Raw genomic sequence first — 24,157 nt, forward strand, 5'->3', positions numbered from 1 at the left:
GATCAGTGTACAATTCCTATCGCTGCCTTTAGGGCGATTGTGTGCTCTCCCTGTGGCTGTGTGCGATTCCTCCGGTGCTCCGGTGTTTTCCCACATTCCAAAAACATATAAGTTACTGTTAGTGAATTGCGGGCATGCTATGTTGATGCCAAAAGAGTGGTGACACTTGCATAATCCTCACTGATTTGATTTGACCGTATGTTTTGATGTGTATGTGACAAATAAAACTAATCTTTATAATATTAGGAGTCATAGAGAGAAACTGCTATCAATGAGCTGAGTTTGAACCTGATGGCAGGAATATTGATTTCTCCTTCCGGTAAACAAATTCCACATAGCCCATTCCTCTATACTCCACTCTGACCTATTACATGTGTTCCCCTGCCTATTACTTTCCACTGGGACCCCTCCTCCTTCCCTTTCTCCTATGGTCTAATCTTATTTCTAATCAGGATCTTTCTTTCCCACCCCCTGGTTTAACCTATCACCTTTCAGCTAGCTTCTTTCCCTCTTTCCCCTCCCCACCCACCTTCTTATTCTAACCTCTTCCCCCTTCCCTCCCAGTCGTGAAGAAGGGTCTTGGCCTGAAACATTGACCGTTCATTCTTTTCCACGGATCTGCCTGACCTACTGAGTTCCTCTGGCATTTTGTTCATGTGGCCAAGGACTGCAGACACTCTTTGCAACTCAGAAAAGAGCAGCAGATGAGTTTCAAGCTCCACTGGAAATAAAAATGGGCTGAGATTTAAAGTGAGCTGTCTATTCTCTGTCCTCCATTTCACAGAGTCTGGGTCAGTCCGGGTCCAGTCTCACTGTATGTGAAAATGATATATTTCTTTTGGCAGTCAGATAACTTGACAACATCAGCTGGCACGCCCATGTAGAGTGGCCGCTTGGGTGAGGTGCCAGGGTCAGCTTGGCTCCTGTAAAAATTGTGTTGTAACTTTTTATTGATGTCCATAGAAGATGTAAATAGAAGAAAGATGAAGAACTGTTAAAAAGTAAATTAAACAAACACATGAACTGTTTCTGCAATTGAAAAATGCCTTAAAGACTAGAAAAAGCTTGAAGGAATTTATATGTTTGTATGACAGGACTGAGATGAGTAATCTTATTCACAAAAGGTCTCGCCCCAAACCGAAAAAAACTGCTTATTTCTTTCCATAAATGTTGCAAGTCTTGCTGAGTTCCTCCAGCATTTGGTGTGTGTGTGTGTTGCTCTGGATTTTGAGCATCTGCAGAATCACTTGTGTTTATGAAACACTATAGTTCATAATTTTTCATGTAGTGCCAGGTGGAATATTCTATACTGTAGACTCCATAAAATGGCTACCTAACCCAAATATAATTATAAGCCAACCATGATATTTTAGAGCCTTAAACCACTTCCTATTCATCCTCTATTTGTAGAATTCCTAATCCAAGAATAATGTTTACGTAAACCCTGATCCGACCACAAAACGTTCCATAATTTTTTAACAATTTGCTCACTGAATATAATCATATTTTTACATTTGTTACTCAGTATCCTACTCCTTAAAGTGTTTCATTGATCTTTCCTCAGAGCCAAAAGTCTGCATATTATCTATTTTGCTCAGAGTTATAGATCAAAGTATAAATGTTCTTTGCAAACTACCCCTGTCTTTAAGAATACCAGTGAGTGAAGATTATGGTTTAGGACTAAAGTCTTCATGTAATTATTGTTTTCAGTGGGCATGATGTTGTTTTCTGCTCCTTTGATCATGCTTTGTGAAGTTGTTAGGTTTTGTTCTGAAGAGTCACACCCAGAATGTTCATTTGCATTCTTTTCCAAGGTGCAGACAGACACACAGTGCACATTCAGATCTCTGGGATAGCTTGTTTTTCGTGAATAAACAAACACATTACTTGATGCTTACTTAATGTTCAGCATTGACATGGAAGGCTTTCATGGCAAACCCCCAGGGGCTGTGAACGAGCTGCCAAAATATCAAAGATGCTGGTTAAAAATAGATAGTGCTAGACACTGGCCTTAATTGCCTTCTGGAAATGAGCTGTCTACTTTAAACAAACCAATAAATTAAGCCAGTTTAGCTAACACAACTACAATTGTGCAAATGTCTTCAGTGCACTGAAGTTGAATTTTCAGCCAGACTGGGAACACAGTGAGATTCAAGTCCGGTTTGCAACTATAATTTTGATGTATTCTTCTTAATTATAAACAATTTTAATGCATACTAAATATAAAGATGTCTATGATAGTATCTAAAGCAATTACTGATAGAAAACTATTTATTTATTTTACTATTTATTTCACTAAACGCCATACTTATAAGGTTAACTTTAGTTCATTTGTTTGTTTTGTGCCATGTTGCATGATCTTTGCATGACCATGATTATTCTTGGCAAGTTTGTTATTGTAGCGTTTTGCCATTTCCTTCTTCTGGGCAGTGTCTTTGAAAGAAGGGTGACCCCCAGCATTATCAATCCTCTAGCAATTGTCTACCTGGCATCAGTAGTCTCATAACCAGGACTTATGATATGCACCAGCTGCTCATACAACCATCCACCACCTTCTCCCATGGCTTCATGTGACCCTGATCAGTGGACTAAGCAGGCACTACTCCTTGCCCAAATGTGATCTTCAGGCTAGAGGAGGGAAGGAGTGCCCTATACTTCCTTTGCTAGAGAGGTATTTCCACCCTGTCACCTTCCATCAGTTCACCCCTGGTGAAATACAAACGGTGCAATGTGCATTCTCTGTAAATGCTGTACAAGTGTATCAAAGTTTCAGTCAAGGCACGAGAATGTGGCCCATTTTTTCTGGATTCTTCCCCCTTCCTTTCCCGACCTGATGAAGGGTCACAGACCAAAGTGTCAACTATTTCTTCCTCCCTATAGATGTTCCCTGACCTGCAGAGTTCCTCCAGCATTTTGTGTGTGTGTGTGTGTGTGTGTGTGTGTGTGTGTGTGTGTATGTGTTTCTCAAGATTTGCAGTATCTGCAGAATCTCTTGTGTTTATAATTTGCTGATCCACTCATATGTATGTCTGTATGTCTGCCCTGAAAAAGTTTAAATCTTCCTTTCGACAGGAAAGCCTCTCTCACTGCTCCCTTCTGTGATCGCTGCTGCTCTCTGACTCTGATCGTGTGCAGTACTCACCCAGCATTTATCACCAGCCAGCCTGTACTCCTTTCCTTCCTCCACCTTCTTAATTTGGTTGCTTCCCCTTTCATTTCCAGATAGCAACCTGGCCCAGCGATCTCCTCAAAGTATATAAACAGTGCACGATCGACCACACCGACACAGAGAGCATCCTTACGTCAGTCATTACTGTCTGCTTTGGTGCAGCAGCCTTTCACAATATACAAAAACGACAGCAAGCTCATGCCAACAGGAAAGGTCATTGACTGCAGTCTAACTTCACTGCAGGACTTGTATGTGTGCAGGACAAAGAAACAGGCAGGAAATTTATTGTGGACACCATCCAGCCAGCAAACTGCCTTTTCCAAAAGCTCCGTTCTGGAAAATGCTAGAGGGCTATTAAAACAAAAACTTTACACCACATTAGAAGTTTCTTCTTCCAGACAGTCAATATGACCGACAATTTTAGTTACCCCACCCTGCTCTTTCTATTACCCAGTCACTGCACTGCATTGTAGTAGCATTTATGCACATTTTATTCCATATCTGTACTTTAACCTTAAACAAACTTTATGTTTATATAATCTTTATTCTTCATAATTGTTGAATGTTGTTGTTTTATGTTGCATATAGTGGCTTGGCCAACACATCAAAGCAAATTTCTCACACATTTAAATATGTATGGTGAACAAATGTGATTCTTGATCCTTGACTAAGTGGCAACATATTCCAGTAGCTCCTTCCATTACCAAAAATAATGAACGGCTCAGCTTCTTCTCCCTCGGCAGTCCCTGCATGTTATTTTTTCATCATAGTGAAGGATGGAGACAGATGATCAAAATGGCCACTGGGTGTGTGCATGTAGTCTGCTGAGTTAGCCCATTCACTTCAGGATTCAAAGTGTCATGCATTCAGAGATGCTCTTCTACACAACACTGTCGTAACGTGTAGTTCTTCGAGTTACTGTAGCTTTCCTGTCAGCCTGAGCTACTCTGACCTCTCTCATGAACAAGGTGTTTTCACCCACAGGACTTCCCCTCACTGGATGTTTTCTCCCCCGTTATCTGTAAACTCTAGATTGTTGTGCATGAAAATCCCAGAAGATCAGCAGTTTTTGAGATACTCAAACTACCCCATTTTTTCACCAGCAATCATTCCATGGTCAAAGTCACTTAGATCATATTGTTTCCCTTTTCTGATGTTTGGTCTGTACAGCAGCTGAATCTCTTGACAGTGTCTGCATGCTTTTATGCATTGTGTTGCTGCCACGTGGATGGCTGATTAGAGATTTGCATTAATGAGCAGTGTGCTGGTGTACGTAACAAATTTGCCACTGTGTGTGTAACACACACACACACACACACACACACACACACACACACACACACACAGAGTGATTGATAAGTTCGTGGCCTAAGCTAGAAGGAGTCGATTTTAGAAAACCTAGTACATTTATTTTTCCTACATTTACACACTTAGTCCAGCAGTCGTGGAGCATACGGATCCCTTCTTTGTAGAAGTAAATGTCTTGGACCTCCAGAAGTGATCCACAGCATGGAGTGATTGATCAGTTCATGGCCCAAGGTAGACAGAGATGAGTTATTAACTTCAAACTTTCTGCATTTTCACTCAAGAGCTGAACTGCATGTGTGAGTAGCGAGAGCTGTATAACTCATCTCCTTCTACCTTAGGCAACAAACTTAGCAATCACCCCTGCTGTGGACCACCTGGAGGTCCAAGACACAAGCAATATTGTGCCTTCCACCCCTGTCACTGTCACTGCTCTATCAGCTCCTGGTATCTGGCTTTCTTGCACTCAAACATCTCCTCAACCTGGTCTTCCCAAGGAACTGTCAGTTCTACCATGACAACCTACTTCAATGTTTCTGAATTCATCGCATGATCATCTATGACGCCTGACATGATCATTCTGTCAGAAACATTGCAGTAGAATGATCATAGTAGAACTGATAGTTCTTTGGGAAGACCAGGTTGAGGAGATGTTTGAGTGCAAGAAAGCCAGATACCAGGAGCTGGTAGATCAGTGGTAGAGACAGGGGTGGAAGGCACAAAATTGAGCCTAAAGAGGTGGGGTGCAGAGGTTTTGCTGGCTGCTTGCTGTGCAGAGCCTACTGTATCCTTGGCATTATGGGCCTGCAAAGAAAAGAGTCACCAGGACCATCACAGAGGCTGCTGAACAAGAAGTATGACCAGTGGACCAGGGCTGCTGGGACACAAGCCAAGGCCTCATCAGCCCTGGCCAGGTCACTGATATATCACTCTTTCATCCCTGATGATGTGTTTCAGCATATCCAAAGTTGGACTTCACCATCAACAATACATAACAATAAAAAAACTATAAATTACAAGTGTTTTTTTAAAAAAAATTAAATAAATAGTGCAAAAAGAGAGCAAAATAAAATAAAAAAAGTATTGAGGTAGCGTTCATAGGTTAATTCATTGAAATCTGATGGCGGAAATGTCTCTGCAACAAATAATCTCAGTTTAAGGACTCTTTATCTTGTTATTTCATGTTCTTGTTATCATTACTATTTATTTATATTTGCATTTGCACAGTTTGTAGTCTTCTGCACTCTGGCTGATCTTTCATTGACCTTGTTATAGTTACTGTTCTGTAGATTTGGTGAGTACGCTTACAGGAAAAAGAATCTCAGAGTTGTATGTGGTGACATATATTGTACGCTGATAGTAAAGTTTACTTTGAATTTTGAACTTTACACTTCAAAGGGGAAAAAGCTATTCCTAAAACATTGAGTGTGTGCCTGTACCTCCTCATTGATGGTACCAATGAGACCAAAAGGCAGAGGAGCAGAATTAGGTCATGTAGCCCATCGAATCTGCTCCACCATTCAATCATGGCTGATCTTTTCATCCCATCCTCATCCCCACACCCCGGCCTTCTCTCCATAACCTTTAATGCCGTGTCCAATCAAGAACCTATCAAGCTCTGCCTTAAATACACCCAACAAACTGGCCTCCACAGCTGCCTGTGGTAATAAATTCCACAAATTCACCACCATCTGGCTAAAGAAATTTCTCCACATCTATGTTTTAAATGGACACCCCTTTATCCTGAGGCTGTACCCGCTTGTCGCAGAATCCCCCTCCATGGGAAACATCCTTTTCGCATCCACTCTGTCTAGGCCTTTCGACCTTCAAAAGGCTGATAACCCTTTCATTCCCGGAATCACGTGAAGAGGGCATGTCCTGAGCAATGAGAGTCCTTAATGATGGAAGCCATCTTATTGAAACTTCACCTTTTGAAGATGTACTGAATGCTGCGGAGGATAGTGTCTGAGATGAGGCTGGCTGAGCTTACAACTTTCTGCAGCTTTTTCTAATCTTGCGCAGTTGCCCCTCCATACTAGACAGTGATGCAACTAATTAGAATGTTCTGTCGAACTTCCTGTAGAAATTTGTGAGAGTCTTTGGCCTTCTCAAACTCATAAAGAAATATAGCCACTGTCATACCTTTTTTGTAATTACATGAATATGTTGGGCCCAGGATAGATCTTCAGAGATGTTGACACTAAGGAACTTGAAACAGCTCACCCTTTCCACTGCTGATCTCTCGATGAAGACAGGTATGTGTTCCATCATCTTCCCCTCCTTGAGTCCACGATCACTTCCTTGGTGTTACTGATGTAGAGTGCAAAGTTGTTGTGTTGACACCACTCATCCAGCGGATTTATCTCACTCCTGTACGCTTCCTCATCACCATCTGAAATTCTGACAATAGTTGTGTCATCAGCAAATTTATAGATGCTATTTGAGCTGTGCCTCATCACCCAATAATGGGTATAGGGAGAGTAAAGCAGTGGGCTAAGCACACATCCTTGAGGTGTACTAGTCTTGATTGTCAGTGAGTAGAACATATTATATCCAATTTCCACTGACTATGGTCACCTTGCGAGGATGTTAAGTGACATCTATTTGCAGAGAGGTACAATGGCCCAGGTATTGGAGCTTGTTGATTTGAACTGTTGCTTGTGCTGAACGCTGAGCTGTAATCAATAAACAGCAGCCTGACGTAGGTGTTGCTGTTGCCCAGGTGATCCATAGCTGAGTGAAGAGCCAGTCAGAATGCATCTACTGGTGACCTATTGTGTCAGATGGCAAATTGCAGTGGGTCCTCATCCTTGCTTAGGCAGGAGTTGATTTTGGTCATGACCAACCTCTCAAAGCACTGCATCACAATGATGTGACGGCAACTGGGTAATAGTCATCAAGTCAGCTCACCCTGCTCTTCTTTGGCACTGGTTTGATTGTCACCCTTCTGAAGCAGATAAGAAACTCCAACTGCAGTGGTGAGAGATTGAAGATGTCCTTGAACCCTCCTGCTAACTGGTTGGCACAGGCTTTCAGTGCCCTACCAAGTACACTACGAGGGTTCACCTCCTTGAGAGATGTTCTGATATCAGTCTCCAAGGCAGAGATCTGAGACAGGGTTACTAAATGCTGCAGAGATACACACAAGTGTAGTTTTATTCTCCCTTTCAAAGCACTGTTGAGTACAACAGTACCAAATAAATGACTTGTAATTAAATGTTACAAAAAGGGAAATTGGTTCAATAGTTCGAACATATTTCTGTTTTATTACTGCCACAGTCAGTAAAATTACCTGGAACTAATCTATAGTTTCAACCTTGCTTGTGTCATAAATTCCATAAATTACTTTGACTTTTCTAACTGCATGTTCCTCAATTACAGGTGTATTTTCACATTTATAATCTAGGTCTGACCTTCACGTCTTCTTGAATGTGACAGACCATTTATAGAGCACTGAAGGGAAATTCATGACTGATATAAGTCATACCTGCCTCAATAGATAGGCTCACTGCTCTGTGGGCTAATTCAAAATAAGATAATTTTCATAAGATTGCCCAAATTCTAATTTTGCTGAGCTTCAACTTTCCATTTATTGTTTGGGGTAATAAACGACTGCTTGATTTCAACTAGGGAGTAGCAGCATACTTAAGCATACCTGTTAAAGACATACACTCAGTGGCCACTTTATTAGGTACGTCTGCCCGCCTGCTTGTTAATGTATAGTGTATATCTCATTAGCCAGTCATGTAGGCAACTCAATGCATTAAAGTATGCAGACATGGTCAAACCAAAAATCAGAATGGGGAAGAAACCTTTGACAGTGGAATGACTGTTGGTGCCAGACAGGGTGGCTTAAGTGTCTCAGAAACTGCTGATAGTCTGGGATTTTCATGCACAAGTCTCTAGAGTTTAACAGAGCATGTGGGAAATTTTTTTAAAAAAGCATTGGGCAAGTAGCAATTCTGTGGGTGAAAATAACTTCTTAATGAGAGAGGTTAGAAGAGATAGCCAGGCTCGTTCAACCTGATTGGAAAGTAACAATTACTCAGATAACTGTGTATCACAACAGTGGTGTCCCCAGAACAGCACCTCTGAACACAACATGTCAGACCTTGAAGTGGATGGGTTACAGCAGCAGAAAACCATGAACGTACACTTGGCATCCACTTCATTAGGTACCTAATAAAATGGTCACTGAGTATGCATTGAACGGTACAGAATAGGAACTGATACTTTGGCCCATGATGCTGTGCCTAACTACTTACATCAATAATTAAACGCCAAATTAAACTTAACCCTTCTGCTTACACATGTCCACATCTCTCTCGTTTCTGCACATACATGTGCTTATGTAAAAACCTCTTAAGTGTCGCTATCGTACTTGTGTCCACCACTACCCCATGCAGCACTTCCAGTTGTCCACCATCCTCCGCGTAGAAATTTGCTTGCATATTTCCTTTGAACTGTCTCGCTCTCACCATAAATCCTTGCTTTCTAGTATGAGACATTTCAACCTTGGGAAGGCAGATACCCGCTGTCTATCTATGCCTCTCATAATCTTACAAATTTCATCTAGGCTTCCTCTTAGCTTCTACTGTTCCAGAGAAAACAACCCACGTTTAGCTAACATATGAAAGCTTTATTTTCCAGGAAATCATTACCATAGTTTCCAATGTAATTTCTAAAAACTCTTTTTGTAATGTTCTTATCAACATTCCAGAACTATAGCCGGAACAGTTCTAGGAATCGCAGATTTCATTAGGAAGGAAGAAGCCATTTCTGTTCTTGGACTAAATAAAGTTGAGGGCAGATTTGATAGTAGGGTTCAAGGTCTTTGTGCTAAAAAGCAGTCTTCAAATTTGTCGGTAATGGTTTATTATTTCACATGTACCATGATATAGTAAAAAGCTAGTCTTGTGTAATGTTCATACAGATCAAATCATTACACAGTGTATTGAGCTAGGACAGGGGTTCTTAATTGTTTATGACATGGACCCTTACCATTAACCAAGGCATTCATGGACCTAGGTTGGGAACGTCTGAGTTAAATTAAGGTAAAGCAAGAACAATGCAGAATAAAGTGTAAAAGCTACTGACAAAGTGCAGTGTAGGTGAACGATGAAGTGCAGGATCATAACGAGGTAATTGTGAGGCCAACGTTCACCACACGGGAGGTTCATTCAAGAGTCTGATCATAGCATGATAGAGTCCGTCCTTGAGTCTGCTGGTACGTGTTTTCAGGTTCTGCATCTTCTGCCCAACAGGAAAGAGGAAAAGAGAGAATGTCAGGGGTGGGTAGAGTCTTTGATTTTGCTGACTGCTTTATTGGGGCAGTGAGAAGAATAGAGAGATGAGACTGGTTCCTGTAATGTGCTGAGCTATGCCCATAACGTTCTGCAGTTCCTTGCAGTCACATGCAGTGCAGTTGCCACCCCAAACCATGATGTATTCAGACAGAATGCTTTTGATGATGCATTGTTAAGAGCTGATGGGGCATGCCAAGCTTTTGTCATCTGTTTCTGCTTCCACAGATAGAATCATAGCAAGCACAGAGGCAGGCTATGCTAGTCAGTTAAAAATAACTCTAACCCAATGAAAATTCAAGGTTGTATGTTAACCTTGGTTAATTTTAGTCCAAGTAATTTCCTGATAATAGATGTCCCACAAACACAACTGTAATCATAAGACCATAAGGCATTGGAGCAGAATTAGGCCATTCAGCCCAATGAGCTTTCTCTACCATTCCATCATGGCTGATCCCACATCTTACTCAACCCTATACACCTGCCTTCCCGCCATAACCTTTGATGCCCTGATCAATCAGGAAATTATCAACCTCTGCCTTAAATATACCCACGGACTTGGCCTCCACCGCAGTGTGTGGCAGAGCAGTCCACAGATTCACTACTCTCTAACGAAAAAGAAAATCCTCCTTACTTCTGTTCTAAAAGGTCACCCCACAATTTTGAGGCTGTGCCTGTAGTTCTGGATACCCCCACCATAGGAAACATCCTCTCCACATGCACCTTATCTCATCCTTTCAACATATAATATATAACCATATAACAATTACAGCATGGAAACACCCATCTTGGCCCTTCTAGTCCATGCCGAACACGGACTAGAAGGTTCTAGTCTCACCTAGGCTCACCTACCTACACTCAGCCCATAACCCTCCATTCCTTTCCTGTCCATATACCTATCCATTTTTTTTTAAATGACAAAATCGAACCTGTTTCTACCACTTCTACTGGAAGCTCATTCCACACAGCTATCACTCTCTGACTAAAGAAGATCCCCCTCGTGTTACCCCTAAACTCTTGCCCCTTAACTCTCAACTCATGTCCTCTTGTTTGAATCTCCCCTACTCTGGGAAAACCCACTGCACGATTCAATTAAGTCGCATTTTTAAGGAGGGTTGAAAAGGCATCAGGAAACAAACTTCTCTCCTGTCAGTTTCCTCTGGTCTAGTCCTTTACCCTTTACACATAACACATTCTAGCTTCTCACTTCATGCCCCTCCCTCACCAACCTGACTTCACCTATCAACTTCTTCCTCTCCCTTCACCTTCTTTTTCTGTCTTCTTACCCCTTCCTTTGTCCTGATGCTGTGCTCAGTTCTGTTCGCCTCACTACAGGAAGGATGTCGAAACCATAGAAAGTGTGCAGAGGAGATTTACAAGGATGTTGCCTGGATTGGGGAGCATGCCTTATGAGAATAGGTTGAGTGAACTTGGCCTTTTTTCCTTGGAGCGACGGAGGATGAGAGGTGACCTGATAGAGGTGTATAAGATGATGAGAGGCATTGATTGTGTGGACAGTTAGAGGCTTTTTCCCCAGGGCTGAAATGGCTAGCATGAGAGGGTATAGGTTTAAGGTGCTTGGAAGTAGGTACTGAGGAGATGTCAGGGGAAAGTTTTTTACATAGAGAGTGGTAAGTGCATGGAATGGGCTGCCAGCAACAGCGATAGGGTCTTCTAAGAGACTCCTGGATGGGTACATGGAGCTTAGAAAAACTACGGGGCTATGGGTAAACCTAGGTAGTTCTAAGGTAAGGGAATGTTCGGCACAGCTTTGTGGGCCAAAGGGCCTGTATTGTGCTATGTTTCTATGACGTAGGGTCTCGACTGGAAAGGGCAACTGTTTATTCCTCCCCACAGATGCTGCCCAACTTGCTGAGTTCCTCCAGCATTTTGTGTGTGTTGTTCTGGATTTCCCGCATTACCAGAATCTGTTTGTATCAGAAAACAAAACATTGCATTAGTTCTCATTGCGCTCCATTTCTGGATCTGAGTGCTAAAGCTGTCTCTTGGAAACCGTTACCCTGTTGTCATTGTTACTGTATCATATGATTAAAATGCTGTATCCTGCACACAGCTTCATAGGAGTTTGCATAATTCCAAGAAAATCTCTGTAACACTAGCCAAAGAATCTCTGAACATTTATTGTTGAGATTCATCCAAATTAGCTTGTGGCCAGAAGCTTTTATGTTCAACACATGATTATGTACTGTTATCACTTTGCAGTTTTCCACTTCTGGATACATGAAGCACATATGTGGTGGACAGATGAGGCAGAGATGGATGAAATATTCACAATGTTAAAGAAAGATTTTGATTCCAATACCCAAAGCATAGAAGACAATGGACCAAACACTGATAAATGGGGATTAATAAAGCTGGTGTCTGGCTTAGATGTGGTGGGTCACAGAGTCAGTTTATGATGTAATGTCTCTATGAATATCTCCATTCAGAAACTTTGAATATTCACATTATGGTTTGCCAAACGAGTAAAACTGACTTTCCAAATTACAGCTAAGAGATAGATTTTGGGTTCTGGTAGCAATTTAGATTCCCTCTCAAAGGTAATGTCCAATTGCAAAAACTGAACTATATGGACATTCTTGTCTTCTCAGGTGGAGATGAATGCAGTCCAACATAGTGAATTGTTTCTTGAAAACAGGTGTTATCTAAGTTCTATTGAATTCTTCAGTAAGACACTGTGGAGAACAGGTCATTGGCTTTATATCAAGCAGAGACTGAGAGCTTTCTAATTGGTAAGGTTTACAGGGAGATGGGACAGTGGAGTTGAGAAAAATCAGCCACGATTAAAAAGTGGAGCAGATTCATAGAAACACAGAAATCTACCTCACATTACAGGTCCTTCGGCCCACAATGTTGAGCCAACCACAAAACCTGCTCTAGAAACTACTTAGAATTTCCCTACCACATAGCCTTCTACCTTTCTAAGCTCCATGTACCTATCTAAGAGTCTCTTAAAAGACCCCATTGTATCTGCCTCTACCACCTTCCCCAGCAGTGCATTCCACACACCCACTACTCTCTACGTGAAAAACATACTTCTGACATTCCCCTTGTACCTTAAAACTATGCCCCCTCATGTTAGCCATTTCAGTCCTGGGAAAAGCCTCTGACTATCCACATGATCAATGCCTCTCATCTTCTTATACACCTCTATCAGGTCACCTCTCATCCTCCGTCGCTCCAAGGAGAAAAGGCCAAGTAAATTCAACCTATTCTCTTAAGGCCCTCTTAAGGCTATTCTCTTAAGGCCCCAACCCAGACAACATCCTTGTAAATCTTTTCTGCACTCTCTCTATAGATTCCACATACTTCCTGTATTGATGTGACCAGAACTGAACACTGTACTATATTCCATGGACTTGTATAGCTGTAGCATAACCTCATGGCTATTGAAGTCAATCGCACGGTTGATGAAGAACAACACACCATACACATTCTTAACAACACTGACAACCTGCACAGCAGCTTTGAGTGTCCTATGGATATGGACCCCAAGATCTTGCTGATCCTTCACACTGCCAATTAATATTATATTCTCTCTTCAAAGTTGACTTGCCAAAATGAACCACTTCACACTTCTTTGGGTTGAAGTCCATCTGCCACTTCTCAACCCAGTTATAAAGATCACTAAAAGGAGGGGTCACAGAACATGTCCCTGCAGAACACCACAGGTCGCCATCCTTCATGCAGAATATGAATCATTTACAACCACACTTTACCTCTGTGCACAAGCCAATTCTGGATCCACAAAGCAAGGTCTCCTTGGATCCCATGCCTCCGTACTTGCATTGGGAACCTTATCAAATGCCTTACTGAAATCCACGTAGACTACACTCACTGCTCGACCTTCATCAATGTATTTTCAGATTCAATTTATTCAGTTCATTGTCATTTAGAAACCACAAATGCAATGCAGTTAAAAAATGAGACAACGTTCCCCCAGAATGATATCACAAAAGCATATGACAAAACAGACTACACCAGAAAATCCACGTAATATTTGGCAATCCCCAATCTAGAGTCTGGAGAGGCTGCTGCATATTAATATCATGCCACCGTCTAGCGTGTCCCCCGGAAACATATAGTTACAACAGTGTAAACAATAGCATAATAAAAAAAAACAGACTATGGGCACAGTATAAATAGTCCAAGATGTTAAAGGACTGTAAGTTCAAAAGAAATCACCACAGTTTCCACAAGTCCCCAGGGTCCCGACAGACTCGTTTTGTTACATCCTCAAAGAATTCAATCAGTTTTGAAAGACATGACCTGCCCTTGACAAATCCATGGTGATTATCCCTAATCAGATTATGTCTCTCCAAGTGCTCATAGATCCACCCTCACAGGATCTTTCCCAAAAACTTACAGAAGTAAGACACTCTGGTCTATAATTTTCCGGGTTATCTTTACTCCATTTCTTGATCATGGGAACATCATTTGCCACATTCCACTCCTCTGATACTTCTCCCATCCCTATTGATGATGCAAAGATCATTGCCAGAGCCTCATCAGATGCTTCCCTCACTTCCCACGGTAACCTGGGGTATACTTTGTCTGGTCCTGGTGACCTATCTAACTTAATACCTTTCAAAAGCTCCAGCACATCCTCTTTCTTAATGTCTATGCACTCAAGCATTTCAATCAGCTGTAAGTCATCTGCAAGGTCCTTTTCACCAGTGAATACTACAGCAAAGTATTCATTAAGTACATCCGTCACCTCCCCCAGCTCCGTGTACATAGTTCCGCTCTTGCTCCTAATTGGTCCTATTCTCACACAGCTCATCCATTTGCTCTTCACAAGTGTGTAGAGTGCCTTCATGTTTTCCTTAATCCTGCCCACCAAGGCCTTCTCATGGCTGCTTCTAACTCTCCAAATTCCAATGGGCCAAATGGCCTAATTCTGTTGCTATATCTTCTGGTCTCGATTAGAAGCCTTCACATCTAAATTTGTAGCTGAAAGCAATATGTGAAGAGGTTCACATTCCTCCAATGAAGGATACTGTTCCAGATAGCCTGGTAATCCCTTCAGGATAGATCTGAATTCCCTATTAGACAGGGATGTTTTTAAATGATCTTGACCTGCTGCGATTTTCATGGAAATTTAGAATGATTTGTAAGTGTAGCCGTAAGTTCTCTAGCTTCAAAACAACTAATGGTGTCTTACTACTGGACCCTAAAATGCAGAGAAGGAGTTCCAGTCTAATGACTAATTGGAATTATGATGGGATAGCAGCCAGCGCAGTATGGACATGACCATATACAGGTTCAGTTTTCTCAATAGAAGAATATATGGTGTTGTGTCTGAGCCCCTAAAGCAAAAAAAAATCTACTTTCTATACAGAAGGAAATTTGCCTGGCAATTGTACTAGAGGAAATGCATTAAAGAAAATGATTTTCAGAAATTTATTTTTAATTATTCTATTCAAGGGAACTAGCTTCTGACCTACACCAGTGAACACAATACATATCTTTGTGTTTGATTTAAGGATTAATCAACTGCAATATATTTAGGCAAAATAAACAAAAGGTGTGTGTGTGTGTGTGTGTGTGTGTGTGTGTGTGTGTGGGGGGTCATTCAGTGGCCACTTTATGAAGTACACCTGTACACCTTATACCTGCTCGTTAATGTAGATATCTAATCAGCCAATTATGTGGCAGCAACTCAATGCAAAAATGCATGCAGACGTGGTCAAAAGTTTCAGTTGTTGTTCAGACCAAACATCAGAATGGGGAAGAAATGTGGTCCAAGTGACTTTGATTGTAGAATGTTTGTTGGTGCCAGATGAGGTGGTTAGAGTATCTCAGAAACTACTGAACTCCTGGGATTCTCACGCATACCTCTAGAGTTCTCTAGAGTTGAAAACAAATAACATCTAGTGAGCAGCAGTTCTGTGGACAAAAACCACCTTGTTAATGTGAGAAGTCAGAGGAGACTGGCCAAACTGGTTCAAACTGACAAGAAGGCAACAGTAACTTAGGTGGCCATGCATAAATCAGCGGTGTTCAGAAGAGCATCTCTGAATGTATAACATGTCAAACCTTGAAGTGGATGGGCTGCAGCAGCAGATGACTGCAAGCACACACTATGTGGCCACATTATTAAGTACTGGAGATACCTAATAAAGTGGCCACTGGGTGTATGAATGTAGTCGAACCAAAACCCCTAGAGAGAAGAAACAAAGTTCTGACATGAGAGACATGAAAGCAAAGATGAAAGACAGAATAAAATACTCAGCAGAATAATCTAAAGTTTGATGTCGGTGTCTCTGTTAATTATAAAGTAGCCACGCAAGTAATTCTCAGTTTCTTGCTAAGAGCTCTTACCTTCAAGTGACACTGATCCCTTTATGCTGTGACCATTAATTATCACACCTGGGGGTACTCTGCCCCATTATTTTCATAGTAAATTATAGGATATTACTGACAGTTAGTGATGAGTCTCATATTATCTGCAAGGACACTCTGTGCATTAGAATTCACTGCTTCCTTCAGTAACTTCCATCAATCACTGTACGCTGGCTATTTTTAAATAGCTGTCAAATTTGTGAAGACAGCTCTCATGAAGTGTGTGCAGTTTGAAATGAAACAGAAGCACCGATTTACAAAGAGAAGAAAAATCAGTATGCAATAAAATACAGAAACAAATTTCAGAGCATTACATTACCAATGTTTCAAACATCTCACCAATTAATATCAACTTCTGTACCATTTTGTTGTACAGGCTATAATTCAGCATGAAATAAGGTACTCCCTGGATGTCACTCTATCCCTTCTGTTTTCAGTATTTTGTACTGCTTTCCAAAATCCAAACTAAACGTATCCATTGCCAAACAACAGATTAGAGACTTTCTGGACAGTAGTTGTTTTCCTGGCCAAAGTCTGGTTTATGCTATGCTTGATCGGTAGATATGAATCCACTAGGAATAAACTGATGTGGTTACAGCAAAATGCTAGCATTTCTTCTCTTCCTCCTCAAACACAAAAGTTACTTGATTGAGCTATAAAATGTGAAAATAAAGAACCATTTCATAATCACATATACCCAGGCTAGAACTCTAGAGTATGACAGAAGAAAGACTGAATGTGTTCAAAGAAGATTGTCTCAACATGGAAAGCTCTACCACCTCGGGTTCTTGAAACTAAAAACATCATAAGATTTTATTTGAGTTGGAGAATGCAGTTATTGACACAGCTACACCTCTATGAACTCTTGTTCTTAGAGACTTGGACCTGACTTAATGTCAATTGTTGACTTCAGGAAGGGGAAATTGGAAGAACACACACCAGTCATCATTGAGGGATCATCGATGGAACCCATTTCACGTTCCTGGGCATCAACTATCCTGGACCCAATGCACTGACACAATCCTGAAGAGGGCATGTTAGTGTCTATACTTCATTAGAAGATTTTAGGAGATTTGGTATGCCATCAAAGACTCTATCAAATTTCTACAGATGTATGATGGAGAGCATTCTGACAGGTTGCATCAGCACAAAGTACAAAGGCTCCAATACTCAGGAAGAAAAGAGGCCACAGAAAGTTGTAGACTTAGCCAGCTTCATCATGGGCTCAGCTCTCCCTACCTTCAAAAGACAGTGCCTCAAGAAGGAAGCTTCCATGACAAAGGGTCCTTTCCATCAGTGACAAAGCATGGTAGCATAGCAGTTAACATAATCAATTTTACAGCACTAGTGACCCAGGTTCAATCCACCAGTGTCTGTAAGGAGATTCTACATTTTCCCCATAATCGTGTAGGTTTCCTCTGGGTGCTCTGGTTTCCTCCCACATTCCAAAGACATTTGAGTTAGTAGGGTAACCGGTCTCATGGGTATCATTGGGCAGCATGGGCTGTTTGTGCTGGAAGGCCTGTTACCATTTCGTATCTCTAAATAAATGAATAAAATATATAAAAATCGATGTATTCTATGATATATGCCAGTGATAGTAAAGCTGATTCTGATTTAGTGACTGCCAATTCAGGTTTAGCTCTTGCAGGTAGAGATGGAAAGCTGTAATGTAGTCACACTGAGATCCTGATTCTTGGGAACATGTGCTACATGAGCAAATAGTTTGTTATGATGCACTATTCTTTCAACAGTGCCTATGTTTGATGGAAAACACCTATGTAACATGATGTATCATGAAGCACTCATATACAATAAAGTCAAGAACACAAGAGATTCAACAGATGCTGTAAATCCAGAACTTTACACACAAAATGTTGGAGGAGCTCCATAGGTCAGGCAACATTAATGGAGAGGAATAAACAGTTGACGTTTTGGGCTGAGACCCTTCATTAAGACTCATGAAGTGTACTGATGATCAGCCTGATACATTGACTGTTTGTTCCTCTCCATGGATGCTGACTGACCTGCTGAACTCTCCAGCATTTTGCATGTGTTGCTCCGATACCAACAAAGCACCAAATTCAATTTTCCCTCTCGGATAAGTCAAAGGCCAGAGTTGGATGAATTACTTTAACTCCATCTTAAGGTCATTTCGATTGTCAGTCTGGCAAAGCCAAGCCATGTAAAATGTTGAAGAAGCACCTATTTTAATGAGACACAGATTCCACATACATAGCCTATAGCCAGCTCCAGGAGGTTATCACATAACATCCAACAACATCCTTCCTACTGTTAGGCACCTCCCACACCTCCTTATGCTAGAATATAATTCCACCAATTTCTTTATACCATGACTTGTGCTTCATGTCATTATGAAGAGCAACACAGTCCAACCTGATCACTTGCTTAATCAACGTGACTTCTATTTTACTGGATACATCTCTGGCATAAATCTGGAACTGAAACATTGGATGTCATTACCCCATGTAAGGATCAGTGACATCAGTTATCAAATTCTTGCCACTGCCTCAGAATGTATCAGCCAGGTTGGTGTGAACTTTTGGTTCATATGATATTTTTGATGCTTTCCTCCAACGTGCTCATGCTATCAGCTCAAGAAATGTGCATATCTCGAACCAGTTCACTGGAGTTAAGATGTGTTACGTTATATTTTTGACTTCTATGAAATTAACAAATATTTGAATGTGCCAAAAGGATAGTAACTCCTCCACATGTCAATGTGGTGATATCACTAACAAGAGAAAATCGGCAGATGCTGGAAATCCGAGCAACAGATGCAAAATGCTGGAGGAACTCAGCAGGCTAGGCCGCATCTATGGAAAAAAGTACAGTTGGCGTTTTGGGCCAAGACCCTTCAGCCGGACTGGAGAAAAAATGCTGAGGAGTAGATTTAAAAGGTGGAGGAGGGGAGAGAGAACCACCAGGTAATAGGTGAAACCTTGAGGGGGAAGGATGAAGTAAATAGCTAGGAAGTTGATTGGTGAAAGAGACAGAAGGCCATGGAAGAAAGAAATAGGGGGGAGGAGCACCAGAGGGAAGCGATGGCTGGGCAAAGAGATAAGGTGTGAGAGGGAAAAGGGGATGGCAAATGGAGAGGGGGGAGGGTTGGAGGGCATTAGTTTGCATCTAGTAGGATGGGACGAGGTGTAGTCTAGGTAGCTGTGAGAGTCCGTGGGTTTGTAATAAACATTGGTGGATAAGCTGTCTCCGGGGATAGAGACAGAGAGATCGAGAAAGGGAAGGGAGGTGTCAGAAATGGACCAGTTGAATTTGAGGGCAAGGTGGAAGTTGGAGACAAAGTGGATAAAGTCAGTGAGTTCAGCACAGGTGCAAGAAGCAGCATCAATGTAAGTGTAGCGTAGGAGAAGTGCAGGACGGTCACCAGTGCAGGCTTGGTACATAGACTGTTCCATGTAGCTGACAAACAGGCGGGCATAGTTGAGACCAATACAAGTGCCCATGGCTACCCCTTTTGTTTAAAGGAAGTGGCAGGAGTCAAAGGAGAAATTGTTTAAAGTGAAGACAAGTTCCGCAAGGCAGAGGAGAATGGTGGTGGAGGGAAACTGGTTAGGTCTGGTGTCCAGAAAGAAACGGAGAGCTTTGAGGCCTTCCTGGTGGGGAATGTAGTGATATCATTTGTGTGTTCAGTGGATTACTGATACTAACTAGTTAGATACCATGAAATGGCTCCTGGGTGTCATACTAGCAACAACTAACCAACCCAAATGATAGCTTTTGGAAAAAATAACTCACTTAGTCTTCAGGGGATCAAAGTTTAAGTGAGTTGTTTATTTTCCAGTTTTTAGTCTAAAAGAAAGATTAAAGATCCGTGTTGTTTGTCACATGCCCATCGACACGTACTGTGAAATATGTCATTTGCACTGGGCCACTCTTCCAGGACCAACAACTTACTAACCTTAACTGTACGTCTTTTGGAATGTGGGGAGAAACTGGGGGAAACTCGCATGGTCATGGAAGAATGTACAAACTCCTTACGGACACCAGCTGGATTCAAACCCTTGTGCTGTAAAGCATTGCACCATGCCAACGTCATTGGAGCTTACCAGTAATTTCCATATTTTCACCTAATCCTTACATTCCAAAGATTCAGTTTGTCCAGTTGTGATAGGTTGATCATTACTTACAGAGTACAATGAGCAGGTTAAATGGAAATAAAGAGTGGTGACATCAGAACAAAGCATAATAAAAGAAGCCAATCATGGAACAACGCTACAAAATGTCTGAGGTGTATGCAAAGAAACGAAAAGACTTGATATAAAAGCACAGTGCTAACAATTATATCTCCTTGCTCATGAAGTACAATAAAAGATTTGATGCACAGTATACTTTTGTTATAATGCTGACTGATTATTTCTAATATCATTTTGGTCTTCAACTAGGAATTCCAAATGGGGTTGAAAATATGTAACACCGTTGGAAAAGTTGTTATATAAAGTTCGCAAAAGACAGTGAATCAGAGAGAATTGTGGTTTCTTACAGAAATAGCTTTTGTATATCAGGAACCAGGCTGCAGTCTTTATTTTACATTATGGTCTTTTAAATAGTTTCTAGTAGGTTAGTTAATATGTTTATGAAAAGCCACTGGTGAATTCAGGGGTCAGGATCGGTCTTCTGAAGCGCAGCTCACCTTCTGACGGAGCAGCAACAGTCAGGATTTGTGATGAATGAGTACTGCAGAGCTGCTAAAGGTGAATGCAGCCCTGGGAAAACCATCAGGAGTCAACTACAGGCTAAGTTGAAAATAAATAGACCCCAAAAAACAGTGAAAAGGTTCAAAAATTGTAGATTAGTGAAAATGCTGGGTCAGTCGAAATTTTAGAACACAGAGCATAGAACATAGAATAGTACAGCACAGTACAGGCCCTTTGGCCCACAATGTTGCGCCAACATTTAAACCCTGCCTCTCATATAACCCCCACACATATAATTCCTCCATATACCTGTCAAGTAGTATTACAAATTTCAAGAGTATCCAAAGAGTTTTTTTTTCATTAAGTGAGCCTCTTAAGGGTTTTGAAGGAAACAAGAAATAGAGTTGAGACAGAGGCCATCCCCCGCATTACAAACATCCGACCTTATGAACAGCCCTACATGTGATCAAACTCTCATAATAACTGAATCTGGATCAGAATCGGGTTTATTACCACTAACATGTCATCAAATTTGTTGCTTTGTGGCACCGATAACCTTTGTGGCACGATCGCAAGAAACTGCTGAAAGATGGGGATACTGCCCAGCCCATGGCAGAAATCGGCCTCCCCTCTAAGGACCCTGTCTTTACTTTAGTAAAGCAGCCAGCATAACCAAAGATCCCATTAACCCTGAACAGTTTCTTTTCTCCCTTCCTCCATAGGATAGAAGATTCAGAAGTACCTGGCTCAAGGACAATTTCTACCCTGCTGTTATAAAATTATTAAATACAGTGCTGTGAAATAGATAAAATCCATCGACCTGGGCATATACTGTGCATACTGTGCCTAAGATCTTTGCACAGTATTGCAGTAATTTTATGTATTACACTGTACTGCTGCCGTAAAAAAAGAAATTTCAAGGCATATGTGAGTGATGATAAACCTGATTCTGATATAGGTTTCTATTCTGGATTGAGAGTGGGAAGGAGGCAGGGAGAGGGGTATCATGGTTGGGAAAAAGAGAAGGGAGGAAGGGGAGAGTGGGAGGCACCAGACAGACATTCGGTAATGATCAATAAACCAATTGTTTGGAATCAAATGTCCTTCCCTGGTATCTCAGGGCTGGGTGTGTCTGCACGCATGCCAGTCCCCGCCACTAGTATCCCTTCTCTTCCACCTGCCCCACACCCCTCCTGTGGTGTCCACCATCGCCATTCCCAATCCTTTGCTTCTGCCAGATTCACAGACGTGCTCTCCACTCCACATTGACAAATACAGTACTATGCGAAAATCTTAGATGCCCTAGCTATATGTATGCGCCTAAGAATATTGCACAACACTGTAGTTGCTTAGTATGGTAAGCTGGACTCCTGAGCTGCCAATCTGTCTTGGTATGATCATGCACCTTAGTGCTTACCTGCACTGTACTTTCATTCAAAAGTCTGACATACATACATTTGTTCCATCAAATGCCAGATCTAGTTTCCTCTCTCCATTTTCAACAGCTGTTCTTATCAGTTTTATGTGCTTTGGATGTCATTCATTGAAATATCTTAGAGTAATGGTTACCCCAATGAGTATTTTTTTCTTGTATTTTCTGACTTACAGACGAAATCAACTTGCAGACATCTATAATCGGAATCCACTCGTTACCTAGGATAGCTGGTACATGTCATCCATGATCTAACTGAAGGGAAAGGATTAGAATGAGCAGTTATTACTGGCTGGACACAAGCATAGATTTTGAAAAGAAAATCCTTATAAATATCCCACTCACTATAGTAGACATTGAGTGTTGGAAAGAGATTTAGATTTGGCAACCTGATCAGTGCAAATGGAATAAAGCAAACAATTAAAAGTTCAAAGTAACTTTTATTATCACAGTTCATATATGTCACCATATACAACCCTGAGCTTTATTTTCCTATGGGCATACTCAGTATGGAAGGCAGCAAATTGTACAGGTGCAAATATAAATAAATAGTAATAAATAACAAGAACATGAGATAACAAGATAAAGAGTCCTTAAAGTGAGATTGTTGGTTGTGGGAACATCTCAATGGATGGGCAACTGAGTGTAGCTATCCCCTTTTGTTCAAGAGCCTGATGGTTGAGGGGTAGTAACTGTTCTTGAACCTGGTGGCGAAAGTCCTGGCTCTTGTATCTTCTATCTGATGGCAGCAGTGAGAAAAGAGCATGGCCTGGGTGGAGAGGATCTCTGATGATGGATGCTGCTTTCCTGCTACAGCGTTTCATGTAGATGTGCTCAATGGATAGAATGGATTTAACTGTGATGTACTATTAAAGATTAAAGTTGATAAAATCTGCTTTATTTATCACAAGTACATTGAAACATACAGTAAAATGAATCACTTGCATCAAATCAAATCGGCGAGAATTGTGCTGGGCAAGAGTCACCATGCTTCCTGTGCTAACATAGCATGCCCACAACTCACTAATCCTAACTGTACCCATTTGCACAGTGGGAGGAAACTGGAGCACCCAGAGGGAACAAGACAGTTGTAGCGAGAACATACAAACCCCTGACAGACAGGAGCTGAACATGAGCGATATTGATGGTCCTTAAAAGGATAGTGCCCCCAAGAGGGGAGATTTAAAGAGAAAGAAGGACTTACATTTATTTAGTTCCTGTCACAACCTTATGAATTCTCAAGGATTTTATAGCCAATGAATAGTCTGTTTTAGATCTAATGGTTGACTCCTCCACCTATCTTGGGACAAGCATCACAAACACTCTGCCTCTTGATGCTGAGCTAAGCAACACAATAACCAAGGCTGCAGCTGCCAAGGCCAGGCTGAACGAGAGAGTGTGGAGCAACAGCTATCTGACTGAGAAAACCATGCTGCATGTTTACCAGGGCTGTGTTCTTAGCACTCTCCTCTACAGCAGTGCAGCCTGGACAATCTGTGCTGGTCAAGAGAAGAGATTGAACAGCTTTCACCTGCTTGGCCTCAGATGGATCCCTCAGATACCCTGGTACCCTGGCAGGAAAGAGACTCTAATTCAGAGCTCTTACAATGTGCAGGCATCCCCAGCATACTTGCACTACTTAGCCGGATGTGGCTCTGATGGTAAAGACAAGTAAGGTGAATGGGCTCTGGTTGAACCCCAAAAGACTAGGGCAGCTGACAAAGGATACATGCCCAGTTAGTCGTTCACAGCTTCACATCAAGGATGTCTACAAAAAGGATATGAAGCTGGCCAATATCATTGTGAACAATTGGGAAGATATAGCAGATGACCAGGTCAGCCAGTTTGAAAGGGCATGCAAACAGCAGAAAGTATTTGCATCAACAAACTGGCTGCCAAGAGCGGG

The 24,157-nt window shown here is 41.5% G+C and overlaps 1 protein-coding gene across 1 annotated transcript in view; it reads left to right on the forward strand.

Moving 5' to 3' along the window:
• Nucleotides 1–2,121: 2,121 nt before the first annotated feature.
• sparc (secreted protein, acidic, cysteine-rich (osteonectin)) overlaps nucleotides 2,122–24,157 on the forward strand; it is a 56,054-nt gene continuing 34,018 nt past the window's right edge. The window contains exon 1 of the mRNA XM_059990512.1: nucleotides 2,122–2,181. The gene's annotated coding sequence lies outside the window, so the exon portion shown is untranslated. The remainder of the gene's footprint in view (nucleotides 2,182–24,157) is intronic.

Source organism: Hypanus sabinus, chromosome 15 (assembly GCF_030144855.1).
Source record: "Hypanus sabinus isolate sHypSab1 chromosome 15, sHypSab1.hap1, whole genome shotgun sequence".
NCBI lineage: Eukaryota > Metazoa > Chordata > Chondrichthyes > Myliobatiformes > Dasyatidae > Hypanus > Hypanus sabinus.